Raw genomic sequence first — 13,563 nt, forward strand, 5'->3', positions numbered from 1 at the left:
ATTTATATAATATTTTTTAAAATTATTTTTGAAGCTTATTTATTTTGAGAGAGAGAGAGAGAGAGAGAGAGAGAGAGAGAACACAAGAGGGGCAGAGAGGGAGAGAGAGAGAATCCCAAGCCGGTTCAGCGCTGGCAGCATAGAGCACAGCACAAGGCTGATCTCAAACCATGAGACCGTTACCCCAGTTGAAATCCAGAGTCTGATGCCCAACCGACTGAGCCACTCAGGCACCCCTTCGTATGGTATTTTAAATAGTGAATTGTTTTCTTTCTGTATGGATGATTCAAGAATATGGCATGAAATTGAAAAGCAAAAAAGGAAATGATCTGCTACCTCTCGTCTTTTAGCTACCTAATTTCCTTATGTGAATCCTTTCAGAAATATTCTTTACATATTTGCATGTACAAGCATCTCTCTCTCTCTCTCTCTCTTTCATCTATCTATTAAAACTCAGAACACACAAATGGTAGCATACTATACACATTCTACACATTTCTCGTTCATTTCATAATAAACAAAACTCTTTTTACTCCTTACTCCCCTGTAGGTACTATCCTTCTCGTCTCGTTTATAGCAAAAACACATCAACAAAGCCATCTATACTCATTGTTTGCTTTCATTCACATCCTCCTTTCTCCTACCCTCCACTCCCACCTCAATCAGAATGGTCCACACCATCTACAATAGCTGTCTCCTCCTTCACTGCTACTGTCATTTTATCTTGCTTTCTGTGTATCTCTTGTCTTTAGTGTCCTCGTAACTGTTGTGCTCCTAGCAGTTTGATGATGAAAAATGTTATCTCATGGTTTTAATTGCACTTCTCTTAAGATGAGTGAGGATGACCATCTTTTTGGATGAGTTATTTCCATTTCTGCTTCAGCGCACTATCTGTACATGTTTTTTGCTTATTTTTCAATCAGGTTTTGGTTTTATTCCCATTGACTTATAGAAACTTTCATATATCAGAAGAATTAGGTCTTTTTTTCTGACACGCTCTTTACCACCATACAGTAGTCTTTCCTTTCTTTACTCGGCCGTCCTCATCTGGATTTAAATAGTCTTTGCTTCTTATCAAGCTCTGTCCATTTACTGTACTATTGAAATATCCTGTGTTTCTATTACAGTATCCATGAATGAGATATAAACATTGTCATCTTACATCCTGTTCCCTCGCCCTCCTTCACACAAAGTTGGATGCTCAGTTACTCAATTACTCTGAAGAGTACTTGATTTCCGTAAGAAAATTTTAATCTTATTTTCTGTTCTGTGTATCATCAAAATGTGTAAATTTGCCATTAGTTAGCAATTTGGAATATTTATAAATAAGGTTCCGTGCTAGAGAACATAACTCTACCTCTGCCATTCCGAGAACCACTCAGGTTTCCTGTTTTGCTTTCTTCACTAGAGACCTTTGAACCACACGAGCTAATTCCTGTTAGCAACCGTTGAAGACCGTCAGCTCATTGTAACTGTAACTATATCAGTAATCATAACCTCTTTTAACTTTATGTTTATAAGTTACTTAAAAATCTGTTAGAAAGAAGTGAATCATAAAAATGCATTTTTTTTTGGTATAGCACCCAGCAGAATACCTGATACATACACCCAAAAAATGAGATGCTGATGATAATAAACTCTATAATACTTTGCTCAAGGTAAAAAGGCTTTACCTAATGTAGATTGTTGAAATGGTGAAATATAGCATAAATTTCCAAAAAGTAATAAAATTATTGATTAGCTACAGTACATACTTTTTGCTCTAATATAAATCAACAGCATAAGGTGTTTGCTTATAGCTAGGTTGTATTAGACAATATGTGCAGCTTGAGGTAGATTTGTTACTTATTCACTATGCAGAATATAGCAATTATAGATTTTCATTCACACTCTCTCCTTATCATAAGAAATAGATGATTTGCTTATCCTGTAAATTTGTAAAAATGTGGAGCCCTTCTGCACAGAACATACTTGATGAGAGTGGGAAGCAGAGATACATGCATTCTTACAAGTCAGGTTGAGTACATAATTTTCACTCCCTTGAAAAAAGGAAGCAAAAACTCACAAACCACATCTTCGATGCAAGATTTCTGGTAGAGTGAGTGAGATTGAAGGCAGAATTTTATGGGACACTTTGTATTAAATTAAAATCTGTATTTAAATTTAAACTGACTTTTGAATACATTAGACAAAGAAAGACAAATTCTATTTTAAACCCAGTACACTGGAGTAAACAACTAATATACATAATTTTATACATAAAAAAATTACATAGGACTGTTATAATAAAAGCCAGATTGAGTTCTGCTGGAATTTGATAAGGCCTGAAGTGATTTCATTAAAATAAAGGAGAAAATTTCAAGTGAATTAAAAATGGAAAACTAAGTGCAATCAAGCTCAGTATCATTCTTATTTTTTGAAATAATTCAATTATTTCATTATTGAGTATATATGATATATGCCAAGATTATTTGGGCACGAGAATGAATGAATAAATCATGTTAATGGTCCGATATTCTAACTGGTTCCTTGGACTAAACCTTTAAGATTTTCATAAATATTTTAATTTTATTTTGCTATGAAAATACCTGCCCTTCAAAAGTTTCTTGTATTCATTCTCTTCATTTAAGTTTTTCTTCTCCACCCTCACCCCCCAAGATTCAGGTCAATTTCTGCCCCTTCTTTACCATCTTTTCTAACTTCTTTGGTGCACGTTTTTCTAAAGTATGTATTGTGTGATCAGTAAATGCTTGTTAATGTAATAGCCACGATGTAGCCAGCATTCAAATGTACTACAAATATGCCTTCAACTACATTCATTTTTATGAGTAAAAATGTGGGTCAGGTACTATGTGGTAAATGGAAGTCAAGTGGAAGAGGGAAATATAGACACCCCTAACTAAAGAGTTTCCATAATTCAGTAGATTTGGATAACTACCTAATACATTGAAGATAAGTATATTTCAACTTAAGAAGGTTGCATGATTGCAAGAGTCAAACTTACACAGTAGAGTTGCCAGATTTGGCACTTCAAAATACAGGACACTCAGTTAAATTTGCATTTCAGATAAACACTGAATAATTTTTTAGTATAAGTATGTTGCTGTTTATCTGAAATTTAAATTTAACCGGGCTTCCTGTGTTTTGTCTGGCAACCCTAAACTTGAGGTGTAGTTCTCTTAGCCTGGTTCATTCTGAAGACCAAGGTTGGCTTCAGTAATGGGGAAGTTAGTGGGCACACTGCCACTTTGTGGCAGCCAAGAGCAATGACATTACAGCTCCTTGTGGAGCTATGGGCGTTCATTTCCATTGTGCAGAACACATCAAGTACCAGGAAAGGCTAAAGTACCCTTTAAAGAAAGAAGTATGGACATTACCACATTTATCTCCCATAACATTAGTTTTGGTTGGCATGGCGACAAGACTTATCTGCTTTCTGAAGAACGGATATTCCAGCATTTCTAGATAAGGTTTTGAAGAAATGGGAAAATGACTCTACTGGTGAAGATTCCCAGTAACAATACGTAAACTGTTCTCACGTGACAAACGGTGATTATAAAGAACTGCTTACAAGAACATGACGTTTCGAACTGCTAATATGATTTTGTTTTTTATAGCAAACCAATATTTGGGAGAAGGATAAAATAATTTCCTGAAGTTTGCATATCAGATCAATAATAGAGCTGGAGAGAAGAGTAATAATCTCCTGACTTCTGACCCTTGAAACCTTTCATTAGCCCGGAATCACCATTGTTTTCTGAAGTGAATCTCTTTCAGGCACCCTAAAATATTAGTCCAGAAATACTAGCCACACATGTGGTAGTGATAATCTTGTGATAACTTAAGACATCCTATTGAAACTGAAAAATTCCAAATTAAATTTGTCAACTATCTTTAGAATCTCCAAAGCAAACAGAACTTTCAAAAATTCATTTGCTCTTGTCCTTTCTCCTAATTTACTGTCATAATTGTATTTTCATGTTCTTTGGAAAAAGTGGGTATTCTTGAAAAATAGTGATTTTTTTTTAAGTTTATTTACTTATTTTGAGAGAGAGAGCGGGGGGGGGGGGGGCAGAGAGAGAGAATGAGAGAGAGAGAGAGAGTCCCAGGCAGGCTCTGCACTGTCAGCATAGAGCCTGATGCGGGGGGCTCGAACCCACAAAACCATAAGATCATGACCTGGGCAGAAACCAAGAGTCAGATGCTTAACTGACTGAGCCACCCAGACGCCCCTAGGATGGTGATTTTTTTAAATCTACACAAGACTGTATAGAAAGTTAATCGATAGTAAGCTACCAAACACTTATTCACTAACACTGTCAAAAGTTTTAATTAAGCTTGAATTTCATGTGGCTACACTTAAATATTTGAATCTAGACAATAAACAAAGGTAGAAAATGGAGGTTCAAATGTATACCAAATCATTATTTTTATTCATAGTATAAACTATAGTTTCTTTGTATAGTCTACATTGAAACATTTAAAGCTGTTTTTACCCTGAAAAATATGAAGATATTAGACCCTGAGGCTGTTACATTAGAAAATAAAAAGTTATTCTAAAAAACAAAATCATGGTCTTGCTAATCAGTGAGCAGAGGCAAACACTGGTAGACTTAACCAGAACTGCGGTTTGGTACAATACTTTATTTATTTATTTAAAAATTTTTTTTTGAATGTTTTGCTTATTTTTGAGAGGGAGAGTTGGAGTACGAGTTGGGGAGGGGCAGAGAGAGAGGGACACACAGAATCCACCAAACAGGCTGCAGGCTCCAGGCTCTGAGCTGTCAGCACAGAACCTGATGTGGGGCTCGAACCTGTGAACCATGAAATCGTGACCTGAGTCGCGGTTAGATGCTTAACCGACTGAGCCACCCAGACGCCCCTGGGTACAAAACTTTATTAAGGATGTTTCACCTTAATCTTGATGGAAAATCACCCAATAAATCAAAATTGTAGTAATTTGTCTACAGACTGTAGACAATTTGAGAAATATGCGTATGTCACATTATTTAGTTTAGCAATCTGCCAAACATGCCATGTAATCCTGTGATAGAAGAAAAAGGGCAAGGTCACTCTGGCCTTAACCGCTTACTGGCAGAGCGTTGACCTTGTGCAATGAACTGAGTGTTCCAGAAAATAAGCAGTTAGCATAGAGAAAAGAGATAATATGAGACTGGGTGGGAAATTATTGTGAAAAGAATCTATTCTGTTAGCACTGGTTCCTTTGGGATATTAAGTGACTTACAGCATATGAAAAGATGACTCTAATGAATTCAGACAAAATCAGTACTGCCCCAGAATGCTTTTCTAAAATACATGCTTGTGTCGTAAAATAAGCTGATAAATGGGTGGTGGTATTGGAAAGTGTTTCTATTTTAGACGTAGTCAATCATAACCTCTGGACCTCTTTTGCTATCTTTCTCCATAAAAACATACTGACTCCTAAGTTTTTGAATATAAACACAAAGGTGTGTTCCTTTTTTTCTGTTATTTGTTTTGTCTGCTGTTCTTTCTTTTTGGTCAGCCTTCTGCAATATTCTCTCCGCCTCTTTGGTATGTCTGAATAGTATCCAGTTCCATTTGAATCACTTCCTTCCTATTCTTAATGCGAATGATGTCATAAAAATGATGTGTGCATGAAGAGTTTCTCCTGGAGCTCACACAACAAGTCACAGTAATTGTCCTATCTTTGACAGTGAAGAAAATCTTGAAATAGATGAACAATTTTAATCCATAGACACCCAAGTCACTTTTAAAACTCGATTTCATTTTATCAAGATGCAGTCCTAAGAGATAGTACAATAACAAAATTGAAAGCAAGACCATTCACTTAAAATGTAGGCATATTTTGCTGGGCTTAAAAGAAACAGGCAACATACAAACTCTGAGGCTCCTAACAGTTATTTTGATTGCTAGTTCAATTTTGATAGCATGTGAGTGATTATGTCCTTGAGAAGAGCTAAAACTTCAAAACAATACCCTCATCTGAAAGTTTGCCTTTTGGTCAACTAATATGAATTACCAGTTACTAATGTGAACAGCCTGCGGAAGGTTAATTTCAGAACTGAAATGATTAAAAAACCATGGTGAAGAAACTCATAGTTTCATGCCTTGAAATTCTGGCAATGTTCCTGGACCTATGCAGGGCCTTCAGAATTATTAATAATGTTTAAAAAGTGGACCTGGAACGAAAAATCCAAATTCTACCCAGAAATACAAAACAGATCTTTCTTCTATTCATCTTAATTTTCATGTTGTTTCATCTGATTCCAGTTTTTATAGCATAAAATCTGTTTTTGAGCATTGCAGTCTTTCTCACCTGTTCATGTTATGGGTCAAGCCAAAATTTCCTTAACTCCAATTATTGGCACTGAGGCCATTTCTAATGTTCTAAGTGTCTCCATTTTCAAATGCAGAAATGGAAAAGGTGAGAAAGTGACAACTGTGGAAAGGCACTGCTGCAAAAGAGCCACTCCTTCTTTGTGACATTGCTCAAGTGTCACCTCCTATGTAAAGTTTTTCCGGACTTCTCCACCCACCCAGAGTACTAGCTGGACCCTCCTGCATTCCCATAACATCCATCGGTGTTATGCCCTCACTACACTATGAGCTCTTAGAGTTGGCTGTTCTGTTTCTTATTTGTAACTATAGTGCCCAGAACATTGACCTTGACAAATAAGTGAAGGTACGAATGAATGGACAGATCTGCAAAGTACTTGGAATCGCTCTGTACACTAACGAAAAGTGGCAACCTTAATTAGTTTGGGACCAAATATTGAGTTGTCTGATTAAATACTCAAGTCTGAGTGAATTAGTGAGGTTAAAAACCAAAAACAAAACTTGTAAGTCTGGTGAATACCGTTTGCAGGTTAAGATGTTAAGTTTCAGGCAAACTTTTGTTATTCTCACCTAAAAAAAAAGCTGTGTTCTGTAGTCTTTTATTTCATTGGTTTTCTAATACTTGTGGTTAATGGTCAACACTCTTGGTTACAAGTGACAGAAATCATCTCTCACAAACTTAAGTTAAAAGGAGGAATTTATTGGCTCACAGAAGGGTGATGGAAGAGCTGGCCTTGGGCCTTAAACAAAATTGGAATTCTCTCTCTTTCTCTTTCTCTATGCATTTTCTATTTGGCTTCATACTCTCCTTCTACAGATGGATTTTCTTCCTTTCTTCACCGTACTGAATGGAGATCACAACCATATTGCAGCACGGGCTTCACACTCCATGATTTCCACCCCCCAGAGATGAAAAGTGTTCTCACAAGCTTTAGATACAAAATCTCAGGAAGCATTTATGTAGTCTAGCTGTGCCTCTATCTGAACTGAGGCCACAGAGATGGTTTTTCCATGCTGGGTTTTGTGTCTGCCTTTGAAATCAGGCCAAGATCTATTAATAGAAAAGGAAAGAGTTCATTTGAGGCAGACAAAGACAATGGCTAATACAAGGAGAGATGTCACATTTCCCTTTATTTCTTTGTAAAGAACCTCTCAATAATTCCAACCAACCTGAGAAAAGTGTTCAGTCCTTGACCAAGATTGTGAGTCATGTCAGCTACCAGTAGAGGCCATTCATGGTGGTAGAGATGGCTCCAGATGGAGATGGTAAAGAGAAAACCCATTGTGGAGGACCAGTAGGAAAGTAAAAACTTGAGTCACAAAGAGAAAGGAAGTAGGGATTCTTTCCAGCCAAGAGTTCTTATTCATGGAATGTAGTGGCAGTCACCAGAATGCTCTGCCCAGACTACTGCTGATTAAAGGGCACCAAATAATTGATTTATCATCTTATATGCTGAATTTAACTTAGTTTGAGGCACAATGGAATTTTGTGATATACATAGAGGGCAAAGTAGGACAGTAGCAAAAATATTCTCAAGACTTGTCCAAACTGATTACTGTCACATGGACAATAAACTTTAAGACTGAACTTTGAGCCTAGCTGTAGATAACTGTAGTAAACATCTAAGTATTGTGAACTAAATTTTACTAAATTTCTACCTTTAGAAACTTCCCAAGTTTGTATTATTTACAAATGACTCAGTGTGTGTGTGTGTGTGTGTGTGTGTGTGTGTGTGTGTGTGTGTGTTTTAAGATTCCAAGCCAGAATGGTGTGCTATTCTGCAGAGCTGGCAGAGTAGAATGCCAACTAAGACTTTTTCCTTATTTTTAGACATCTACTGGAATAGTTTATTCACATTTAAAAAGCCAACTTTACTGTAACTATTGTACTGTGAAATCTTTTACTAAATCTTCCTACTTAACAGATTTCCTTAGTATTCCATGAGTAAGAGTGATAAGACCAGAGCATAATTACATTCATCTTGAGTTCTTTGCACACAAGTCTTGACTGGTATGTGAATAAGCATTTAAAATTATTCATTTCTGGGGCGCCTGGGTGGCTCAGTCGATTAAGTGTCCGACTTCGGCTCAGGTCATGATCTCGCGATTCGTGAGTTCAAGCCCCGCGTCAGGCTCTGTGCTGATGGCTCAGAGCCTGGAGCCTGTTTCAGATTCTGTGTCTCCCTCTCTCTCTGACCTCCCTCGTTCATGCTCTGTCTCTCTCTGTCTCAAAAATAAATAAACGTTAAAAAAATTAAAAAAAATAAAGTTGATATATTAAAAATAAATAAATAAAAATAAAACTATTCATTTCTATGAAAAAAATGGTGGTTTTTAAGAAAAAAAATGGTGTTTTTAAGGTAGTTCTTCCTGCATGATGGTCAGAAATACACTTGGACATGCAGTCTAAGTTACCAAGATCCAGGAATCAGAGTGATCGACCTCTTTCAACATTTCGTTTAGTATTTCCTGTTTGCAATAGTAAGCAAACATCAAGAATGAACGAAGGCATTGTATCAAATATGTATTTTTTTTTGAGAGAGAGATAGAAGGTGTAAGTGAGCGAGAGGCAGAGAGAGAAAGAGAGAGAGAGAGAGAGAGAGAGAGAGAGAGAGAGAAGTGGGGGCTCATCTGAAGCAGGGCTCAAGCTTACCTGAAGCACAGATTTACCCTAAGTAGGACTTGAACTCATGAACTGTGAGATCATGACCTGACTTGAAGTTAGATGCTTGACTGAGTTACCAAGGAACCCTGTATTTTTTTTTTAAGTTTTTATTTATTTATTTTGAGAGAAAGAGAGCACAAGTCAGGGAGGGGCAGAGACAGACCGACACAGAGAGAGAACCCCAAGTAGGGTCTGTGCTGTCAGTGTGGAACTCGATGTGGGGCTTGAACTGTGAGATCATGACCTGAGCCAAAATCAAGAGTTGGGCACTTAACCAGCTGAGCCACCCAGCTGCCCCTCTACTATGTATTTTTATAGACTTTTAAGGAGATATGCCTTAACTTACATAAAGTTGTCTAATAATGGAAATTCAAATCTCTGTTAAATGGCATTTTCTGTAAAAAAAAAAAAAAAGGCAATGAACTTTCCTGCATCTCTGGCATCTAGAGTTGGATTTATTTCTGTGCACAAGCTTTGTTCATTCATTACTTCATTCAGCAAATATTTCTTATACAATTATTAATTCCACAGAGCACATTATTTAAATCCCAAGAGCAAGCCAATCTGTAACCTGTAATTTGCTTCTAAGACTTCAAAGCCGTAGATTCAGTCATGGTACTGATATATTAATGATGAATTTTTCATATGTAAGTGTGAAAAATGACCAGATAGCACTGCTTGGCTGTGTTTAAGCAATTTGGGTAAGTAGGATGGTTTGAATTTAGTCACTTTTATGTTATGAAAATAAAACATACTATATTTTTCTTGTATAATGATTTTCTTTTATATAAAGTAGTTTTTTTTTTTTTATCTTTTAGATGACCATGGTCTCGTGACAAACATGGCATAAATAGGGAAAGTGCCAGAGGCCTCCTTTTGTTGCTGGGCTCAGAGAGGTGAAAGGGCTTGCAGGGTCATGGCGTGAATAGATGGGAATGTCTGACCTGCTGTTAGGCCATGTAAATTCAAGGGCACTCTCCCTGAAAACTTGGTGTATCACATCAATTCGAGAAAAGAGAAAACTTTCTGGCCCAGCATCACCTCATATTGTCTCCCTCTAGTTCATAACCTCTCAAGGACTCCACGTAACCAGTAGAACACCTAAAACAACCATTTACCCGTCTACTCAACGTCTAAGGCTATAGGGCTAGTCCAAAAACAGCACTATTTAAAAGAGAAGACTTTTATGAATTCCAATGAAACTCAAAGACCACTATCTTTGGATCATTTGCTTTTCTTGTTTATTTGAATTTAAACATCTACAGACAATTCTGGCAAAAAAGGATATTTTTCTCTTGAATTCTTAGCTATGTCACTGATTAACTATAAAGATAGAATTACCTCTGAGGTTAAAGCAAACCCTTGAGATTTAGTGGTTCACTGCAAGCACTTCCTCTAAGATTTTACTAGTTCATGTTTGTGAAATTTCCTTGACTGAAGTTACTTGATATAGAAAATAAACTACCCTAATCAAATTCAGTAAGCATCCCACTATTTTCCTCTTTGGGCAACCTGGAAATCATGCCAGTTAGCTTCTACAGGGCTGCAGTATTGTGACTGGCAGAAGACCTAAGGAATGAAAACCAAGCAAAATAAGATGGAAAGGTCATATCAAGTTAGTGAACAAAACACTAAAAACACGGGTCATTCGGAAACTTCCCTCTACTAACTGCATTTTATATACAGGCTTGTATTTTATTTTTTGCACACTGATAAGAAATACTGAGTTTGAACACGTTCCTTTTTCTTGATGTGCTTGTTGTAAAGCAATCCCATGCAGTGCTCCTGAACAGCAGAGTTTCAGGACTGGTGTCCTCCAGCCCACTTCCAATGGCACTATTTCTCACCACAAATCCTTTTTCGGGGGAAGACTAACATTAACAAGTCATTTAATAAAGCACATGGAATTGTCACGCTTAGTGCAAGCTTGGCTGTGAGAGACAAGAGCAGCAGTCTACCTGCTGGTAATTAAAAAGCTCCTTAACATGTAAAAGAAATATTGAGTATTTCCCCCTTACGTCACAAATGAAATCTAATCTACTCTAAATACCTCCGTGTGCTTTATAAAAACCTTTTCTTCAACAAACCTTATCCTCGACTATACTGGAAGTGAATTGAAATCATTTGCAAACGTTCAGTATGTATCAAACAAACCCCTTGTCATGTCATCTGTGTCTAAAAGACTATGGTTTGACCACTTTCTTTTTTTCTGGACATTCTCTAAAATATATTATGTATCCGAAACACCGTAAAATGCCATTCCTTCCACCTTGCCCATTTAAAAGTGCTCCTTTAAATAGTTTATCAGGAGTGTTCTCTAGTTCCTTTCTTGATCCTCTTTAAGAATCAGTCAAGCAAATACTAGCTAAATTTATTTGCATTTACTAATGTGTCTAAGCCTGAACATTTCTTACTGAAGAGAAATCACAAGGCCAGAAAGAATAAAATTCAATTCTTGGCTGAAGCTCCAGTAGCATGGGGTAATATTAGATGAAAAATAGAGACTGAGGGAATGCAAACTCTAGTTTATTCAGTTCAACTGGGTTTCTTCCTGTTAAGGTACATTCTGTACCTTAAGATAGCTTCCCTCCCACTTACTAAATAACTCGGTTCTGACATCATAAAGAAAACTGCAATTCACATCACTAAGGCGAATGTCACCCAAAGATAGCTTGCTATTTTAAATAATATGGAAACTGCACTGGGATGACAGATAAGCAAAACAATCCACTTTATTTTTAACTGCTTTCGATGTGGTCCAGACCTAGAATATTCAGACAGAGGAATCATGGAAGAGTTACTATTTTTTTTTTTTTACACTAGATCACCCCTCCACACCTCAGACTACTCTTCTTCCACCCTCACCCCTAACCTGTTTGAACAAAATTGAAGAGTCCAACTTTTCTTTTCTTGCCAGGAGACTAGTCCTGGGCTTAGTTTCAGAAGTTCTCAATCACTGGCAATTTTTCCTACAAGAGCACTCCCAGGTGTATTTCTAAGCAATGTCCCTTCTCTTGTTGGGGGAGATTAGAAAAGCTGTCTTCCTGGTGCCATATCAGCTCAAGGCTGGACTCAAATACTGAAATGCTCTGTCATTTGTCTCTGGCTCTCCGTCTTTGAGCAGATGTCCTGAGGCTCCATAGGAGGACCATGTTTCTGTCACAAACCAGCAACAGAAAACTGGGGCTGTAGAACACCTACAGCTCACACTTTCCAGCTGGTATCAGACTGCATTGTTCTTTTTTTTTTTAAGTTTATTTATTTATTTTGAGAGGTAGAGAGCGAACATGAGCAGGGAAGGGGCAGAGGGAAAGGGAGAGAGAGACAATCCCAAGCAGGCGCTGCACTGTCAGCCCAGAGCCCGACAGGGTACTGGCACTCATGAACCGTGAGATCTTGACCTGAGCCGACGTCAAGAGTTGGACACTTAGCCTACTGAGTTACACAGGCTCCCCACAGTGCTTTGTTTGTAGTACTTGAAAACTGTGGTGTCACTTCCTTTTGGCTTCAGTGTTTCAGATGAGAAATCTGCTGTGTTCAAATTGGTGTTACCTATAGGTAATGGGTTATTTCTCTCTGGCTGCTCTCAAGGTTTTCTCTTTGCCTTTCATTCTCACAAAGTTAATTACGATACATCTCAGTTTAAATTTCTTTGGGTTTATCTTGTTTGAGGTTTGCTCAGCTTTTTGAATGTATATATTTATGTTTCCCACCAAATTGGGAGAGTTTCCCATCCCATTCTTTTTTCCCTTTTCTTCTCTGACTCCAAAGGTGTGAATATTAGATTTTTCATTGTGGTCTTACAGGTTCTTGATACACTGTTCATTTTCTTTTTATCAGTTTACTTTCTCTCTGTCGTTCTGATTGGGTAAATTCTATATATCTGTCTTCAAATGCACTGATTCTGTCCTTTATTATCTCCATTCTATGACTAAGTCCATCCAGCAAGTCCTTATTATCAGTTGTTACATTTCTCAGGTCTAAAATTTCCATTGGGTTCTTTTCTCCCCCCCCCCCAGTTTTATTGAGGTTTAAATACAAATAAAATTATAAGATGTTGATAGTGTATAATGTGATGATTTGATATATGTATACATTGTGAAAGGACCCATTAGATTAATTAACACATCCATCATTTCATATATTTACATTTTTAACATTTTTTTTAAAGGATAACATTAAGTTGATAGAACAATTAAGAACATTAAGCTCTTGAAAACATTCAATTATACAATACAGTGTTATCAACTAGTATCATCTATTTGGACCTTTTAGTATAACTGTTATTTCTTTGCTAGGATTGACTTTCATTTTTAATTGTGTGAAGAGGATTCATAATTGCTTAATCAAGTATTTTGACGATGACTGCTTTAAAATCCTTGTCACTTAATTCCAACATCTGATCCATCTGGATGTTGGTGTTTGTTGATTTTCTTTTCTCATTCAAGTTGGGATTTTCTTGTGATTTTACAACTGTCTGCTGGACATTTTGGATATTAGATTATAAGACTCTGAAATCTACTTAGTCTTTTCTTTTTTTTTTTCTTTTTTGTAATGTT

Source organism: Acinonyx jubatus, chromosome F2 (assembly GCF_027475565.1).
Source record: "Acinonyx jubatus isolate Ajub_Pintada_27869175 chromosome F2, VMU_Ajub_asm_v1.0, whole genome shotgun sequence".
NCBI classification, from domain to species: Eukaryota; Metazoa; Chordata; class Mammalia; order Carnivora; family Felidae; genus Acinonyx; species Acinonyx jubatus.